The sequence below is a fragment of the Zingiber officinale genome, chromosome 8A (assembly GCF_018446385.1).
Source record: "Zingiber officinale cultivar Zhangliang chromosome 8A, Zo_v1.1, whole genome shotgun sequence".
In the NCBI taxonomy this organism is placed as follows: domain Eukaryota; kingdom Viridiplantae; phylum Streptophyta; class Magnoliopsida; order Zingiberales; family Zingiberaceae; genus Zingiber; species Zingiber officinale.
In genome coordinates this window covers 29304789-29311822 of record NC_056000.1, presented here as the reverse complement: position 1 = coordinate 29311822, position 7034 = coordinate 29304789, and positions in this window count along the sequence as shown.

The window sequence follows — 7034 nt, the reverse complement described above, 5'->3', positions numbered from 1 at the left end:
ATGACTGGATGCTTGTGGGAAAGACCCTTAAGTAAGTCAGGGTGATCGAATACTCGCGGGGAGGCCTGGAGCAGGTCAGGATGACTGGATACTTGCGAGGAGGTTTGGAGCAGGTCAGGGTGACCAAATGCTCACGGGGAGGCGAGTAGGTTAGGGTGTCCGGATGCTCGCAGGGAGCCCCGAAGCAGGTCAAGGTGACTGAATGCTCGCGGGGAGGCCCGGAATAGGTCAAGGTGACCGGTGTTGATGTTTGCGGGGAGGCCCAGAGCAGGTCAGTGTGACCAGATGCTCGCAGGGAGGCCCAGACCATGAGAGTGATTGTGATCATTCGTTTAAGGTGAGGATTATTGGGGTTCATTCAAAGTCCCACATTGGAAAGATTTGGTAAAGATCGTGGGTTTAAAAGGATGTAGAATATCTCCATTAGTATGAGACCTTTTGGGGAGAACCCAAGAGCAAAGTCATGAGGCCCTAGACTCAAAGTGGGTAATATCATGCCATTGTGGAGATATGTGGACATCCTTTTGGGCACAACATACTGCATTTTTTGTATATCTCTTGAGCGTAGGCAAAATTTATATAAAAAAAATAGAAGCCTCTTGAAGTACATCTTTTTCAACGGTCGAGCAACGACCTTAAAACCGGGTGCGTCAAGTTCATATCAGCGATCGAGCGACGACCTTAAACCCGAGATCACATCAAACCGTCGAGCGGCGATGTTAAACTCTTGTCTCCACCAGCGGTCAAGCGGCGACCTTAAACGCGTGTCTCCATCAGCGGTCGAGCAGCAACCTTAAAACCGAGTCTAAATCAAATCGTCGAGCGACGACGTTAAACGTGGGTCCACATCAAATCGTCGAGCGCACGACGTTAAACGCGGGTCTACATCAAATCATCGAGCGACGACGTTAAACGCGGGTCAACATCAAATTGTTGAGAGACAACGTTAAATGCGGGTCCACATCAAATCATCGAGCGACAACATTAAATGCGGGTCTACATCAAATTGTCAAGCGGTGACGTTAAACGCGAGTCTACATAAAATCGTCGAGTGATGACGTTAAACGCGGGTCTATATCAAACCGTCGAGCGGCGACATTAAACGCGGGTCTACATCAACAGTCGAACAGTGACCTTAAACCCAACTCTTACGAATTTTTTAACATCGGTTGAGTGACGACCTTAAACCCAGGTCTTTATCAACAGTCGAGCAATGACTATAAACACTTGTGTCAGAAACTCTCGCGTCGATCGACAGGGTTTGAGTTACAATTGAGCAACGGGCTCAGCGTTAGAAACTCTCGAGCTTACTAGTTGAGATCAAGTGGTACAGGTACGATCGTCATGGCTACTCAAAAGTTGAAGTCTGCATAATATAGCTTCAGCACTATTCTTTAAAACGCGCCCAGGGTCAAGTGGGAGATCGCGAAATCATGGACTCTGAATACCAGAGGGTCGATCAGCCGATAGAATAATCATGAACGAGGCCGGGAGCTTTTGCAAAAAAAAAAAAAAAAGGAAAGAAGAAGCAGCATGCAAGGAAACAGAGCTCGTCCGAACGGACGAGCATTCATTAGAACTTTGGGATTACAATCTACAGGGCTCTACCTCACTTAAGATAATCTAAGGCGTCATCGAGCAGTACAGTTGTAAGCTTGTCCCAGCTGATGACGTTGCCGGTCAGAGCAACGGGTAAATGACCTCCTTCTTCGAGCTAGCTGATTGTCCCGTCGATCGCCAGGTCGAACAGCCGAAGTGCTCGGTTGGCGACTTTGTCACAGAAGACATCCGAGCGGATGTAGGCTTGCTTCCTGACCTCAAACCTACTCGACTTGGCCTCCTAATAGGTCTTCAAAGCCGTTTGGGAGGCCTCTAGCTCATCCTTGGCGGTGGTAATTTGGCTGCGAAGGGTCGTCTCTTCGGCCGAGCGGCTGTGCCGCTCGGCAAACAAGAAGTCTTCAGCTTCTGGGTAAGGGCCTGAGCCTCTTTATTCTTCTTGTCGAGGTCAGCGATGGCCCAGTTCTTCTGCACGTTCACTGACTCGATCTTATTGTCGAAAGTGGTAACTTGTTTATTGAACCGCTCCAGCATGGTAGCCTATCCGGCGCTCTTGGCCCGTTCGGCCTCAAGCAATTTATCGCTCTTTTCCAGAGCGGCTTGAAATCTGGCCACCTCGGTGGCCATTTGTTCTTGAGCGGCGCAAGGTTGGCCGCTCGACACCTGCAGCTGCTTCATCTCCTCTTTCTAGAAGGCAAGCCTCTGGCACATAACCAGGCTCTCCACCCAGTACTGTGGACAACAGACAAACATCAGCACCGATCGAGAGCGAATTATGCAAATGTAAGGTGAAGCTTACCCAGTGGACATCTAGGTGTGGCTGTCCGCGAGCGCCACTGGGGGCATCATCGTCGCGCGAGCTCGAGCATCTTCTCAGATCTTCGCGAGCGGCCCTTGGATATGAATTTGGTGCTCAAGGGCCCGAGACTCAACGCTCGACTCGTGATACTCTTCGATCGGCAGATAGAGGATCGCCATGATATGTCGCTGCCCGCTCGGGGTCGATTGCACCGATGTCGCTCAGCCGGACGGGCGAGATGCGGAAGTCGGTCGGATGCCTTTACTTCTTAACCTTTAAGGGCTTCGAGGGTGGCGACATGAAAGCCACCGGAGGTGCGACAAGGGTTCCCTGCGGCAACTCAGCTAATGATGGAGTCCAGACGGATGATGTAGTGGCCGTAGTCTTTGGAATATATGTCGATGTCTCGACCCACTCGACAGTCCTCACCCCCGATGAAGCAAAATGTGACGAGGGCTCCGAGCGGCACCTTTTTCAACGAATCAGTGACTCCCCTGAGGAAGCCGAGCTGGACGCTCCCGCAACTTGGACGGATTTTAACCGCTCAGGAGGTTGTTGCGAGCCCTCAGTCGCCCCCACACTGGGAGTCCGGCTGGTCGTCACTTCGCCCACCACAATAGGTGTCCCGTCGCTCTCGCCGAGCGGATCTTCATGAGAGACGACCGGCTGTAGGCTGCGACTCGCTAGTTCTTCAACGGCCACCGCATCGCGGCATCCTTGAGCTTCACCCTGCCGGCCATACGTGCTCGCATCATGATTTCGGTTACAAAGGAGAAAAAGAAATTAATTAGCATCAAAGGAAAAGTTAAAAAGAAGTTTCATACCTAGGCTGGTCGGCAGCCAGGTGCGGATCGGACTTAGGCCGAAGACATACAAGACGCCCTCCAGCAGCAGCTTATGAATGTCGTATTTCTGACCGGCTAGCATGGAGGCTGCGTTCAGGTAGTCTGATCGACTCTTATAGCTTTTCAGAGGAGACTGAGGCGCCACTTCAAGCTGCCAGCTGGTCGGAAAGTCCGACCGCTCGAAAAGACACATAAAGAAAAAAATACTCTTTCCAGTACTTGTTGGAGGTTAGCATCTTGTCAAAGAATACCAACCCGACTTGCGACTAGAAGAGGAAGGCCCCCAGATCAGACAGCTTAGGGTAATAAAAATAATGAAAGATCCGGGGGATGAGAGGAATGTCGTGTAGATGAAATAAGATGATGACTCCGCATAGCAGCCGAAAGGAGTTCAGCACAAGTTGAGGAAGGGAAATGAGAAAATATTTACAAATTGCTGGAATAAAAGGATGTAGGGGAAACCATAGACCGGCGATAAATTGATCTCAGAAGAAACAAAGGCAGTCGGTCGGTGGGGAGTTGGGTTGATCGGACGAAAAAGGTAAAATGATCTGATGATCAGAAGGAATTTCAAAAGCATCGTGCAAGCTCTCAGCGTCGCCCCCATCAAACCTAGACTCCATGAATGTGTACCAGAGTCTAAGGATAGGAGCAAGTGACTGAGAAGAGCTGGCCATCACAAAACACAGACGAAACAGAGAAGAAGTACGATCGAAGGAAGAAAAAGGTCGCTAGAGTATCGTCGGAGTACAAGAAGGACGAAAAGCCTCAAGATGAAGTATGATAGAGAGAAAGCTTACGGGAGAAGGGTTGCCGGAGAAGAGGCGCGGAAGATCGCCAGAGAATGGATCGCACAAGAACGCAGACGGTGGCCATAACTCGAAGCGCAGAGTGTGCAAATGAAGTAGCGCAGCGGGCTTATAAAAATCGGGCTCGGCCGACCGGAACTGTCAGATCTAGGTTGCGATAACCCAAGCCAAGATCTCATCGTTGAATTCAAACCGTCAAATGTCACATCACGCATGTCATGTCAAGCGTGCGACGGCAGCAGGCATGCCACGTGGTGCATCACCACGGGTCGACAATTAATGAAAGTGTGGGAACATGTTCAACCTTAATGAGTGGGGATTTGCATGATTTCCAAGAAATCTGGGTGATGTCAGTCTAACCCGCGCTCGCCCGAGATAGCTCGAGATGAATTTTCATAAGCGTAAACCTTCGTCGGGCTGATCGGATCGCGGTATCACACTTATGCCCAAGCAACAAGCTCCGATAGGGCGATCGGCGAGGATCAGTCTTATCCCGCTCGGAGACCACACAAGGTCGGAAGTTGATCGGGAGGAAATCTGCTCACACAATTGTCCAGTCAGTCAGACTTATAGCCTCCTTCGACTAGACTTGAGGGAGAGGCTTGTGATGCGGTAATGATGAGGGGTCCCACCCCGCTGCCACGATGGGAGTCAAAGGAAGTCAAAGTTAAGACGGTCAACGAGTGGATGACATCAGCCGATCGAGAGAAACACTCCCCGGTCGGAGAAAGCCTCGATCCGTCATCAACTTTGACACAGCATTCAAACACCCAACGCTCAAGGGAGAACGATGTACAGAGGCCGAGACGAGCGGCTACCCCGCTTGGCCAAGCTGCATACTCAACATCAGCCGAGCATGCAGATAGTGAGCTTGCAGCCGAGCGAGGTAGCTGCTCGGCCCAACGACAATACACGGGCAGTGGAATTCCGCCGAGCGGCCAGTCCGCTCGGCTCGACAACAGACATCATGTGGATAGCCGAATTTCGATCGAGCAGTTGTTCCGCTCGACCAAACAATAAACACAGCGGGATATCTTTGGACATCCTTTTGAGAGCTAGTGTCATTGATAGACAACATGGTCTGATAGAGGATGTACGACAGAATCTTCCACTGTCACTTTAGATATATGCTCGATCCGTTAAGGTGTTGTGTCAAGGATAATTTATTGACATGTCTTTTCAGGAAAAGTTTTGGGATGTGTGCCCATCTTGGGAAGTGTGCACACGCGCTGTTGAAACTCTATATAAAGGGGGTCCAAGCATCGACGGAGGTATGCTTAGATACGATATTTGCTGTTGCGCTATAGTTCTTGCTTCTTCTTTCTTCTTACTTCGCCAGAGACTGACTTAAGCGTCGGAGAGCCATCGCCGAGGACCCGATTAACACTAACACTACTTGTGTTGCAAGACCGAAGCAAAGTTTGTAGAAGGTCAACAAAAGCACCACATTCTCAGTATTCATCCCATCGACTTTTGGACGGGATCATTATGTTATTTCAAGAAAAATGCAAGTATAAATCAAATTGTAGAAAATTTGAAGATATACTGCATCATATAAAACTACATCATATGCAATAATTGGCAAAGGTACATCACAGTTCACATTAAGAACATCAAAAAATTAATTATTTTCCCAGTGGTGGTTCTTATAAGGTTGTAATACTAATTATGGTTTGAACAACTATATTCCTATAAGCTTTATATCTCTTACTAGCAAAAGTTAACTAATGATTTTTTTTTTTTGTTGAATGCTATTGCTTTCTAGTTATAACTAGTGATTTTTTTAGTTGAATTTTTTTATCTTGTGTATACGTATTGGCGAATTTTAAACTCATAGAACTTCTAACGTTAATATTTGTGGCAACAAATTATGACATAAAATTTTGATCCGTTCATTGCTTAATTGCATTCATTGAATCCTTATTTTAAATCTATGTCTGGGTCATTTGTACTAATGGCTAGTAGTCACCTGTGATTTACCTCCTCCATGTTAGCCTAGGGACGGATTGACGGGGGCGCTGAGGACGGGCGAATCGCCTTTTTTTTACCACATAGAAGGATGCATGTGAAATATGCAGCTTGAAAACGAAGAATACAAAGTATTAGCGATATAAAATTGAGTTATGATATTATTGGTGGTAAAAGGTGAATACACTCGCCCCTAGCGCCCCCGTCAACCCGTCCCACGGCCAACACGGAGAAGGTAAATCACGGGCGGCTATTAGTCTTTGGAATAGTGACTAGCACATAAGGGAGGTATTTATCTCGGTTTTACCGAGATTCGAATCTCAGATCTCATTGATGACAATACCTTATGTGCTAGTCACTAGACATCATGGTTAAAGAAGTATTTGACATTTAGCTCCTTATTCCTAAAGAATTATAGGATGGCAAAGATGAATTGATAAAATCGTATTAATAATGGTTTCATATGCTTAAAAGGAAATTTTGATGCTGAAACAAATGACAACCATGTCTTTAAGCTTTATTAAAGGAAAAACTGACAAATGTTTTTCTAATTATCATTCAGTTATAGAATAATTAGCTGCTACCTTGTTGCATGAATTCATTAATGAAAAGCTTCCAAGGTTCTTCTGGTTCCAAGAGACGGTACATAGGCCTTTTCTGCACAAGTATACTTGGGAGAGAGATGAAAGTCAATATGAGAATCTTTTGGACAAATTCTGAAACCAAATTTCTTTCATGGGAGTTTGCCTTCCCCGAATAACAAAACGTAAAACCATTACATGCCCTCTTTCTTCTCTTTCTATGTACTTAGAGCATTCGTAACGCTAATGTGTTATAATATTCATCATCTCATCAAAAGATATAAGGCTCACTGTCATATATTCATTATAACAACATATCTCTTTTACTCACATCCTCTTTAACATTAATATGGACCCCACCATCCACTTATTCATCCCTTTTATTAATTTTTTAAATAATATTAAAAATTTTATAATTTAAAAAAGAAAAAGAAAATATTAAAAAATTAATAGAGAGAGTGTTCAAACCTTTGAA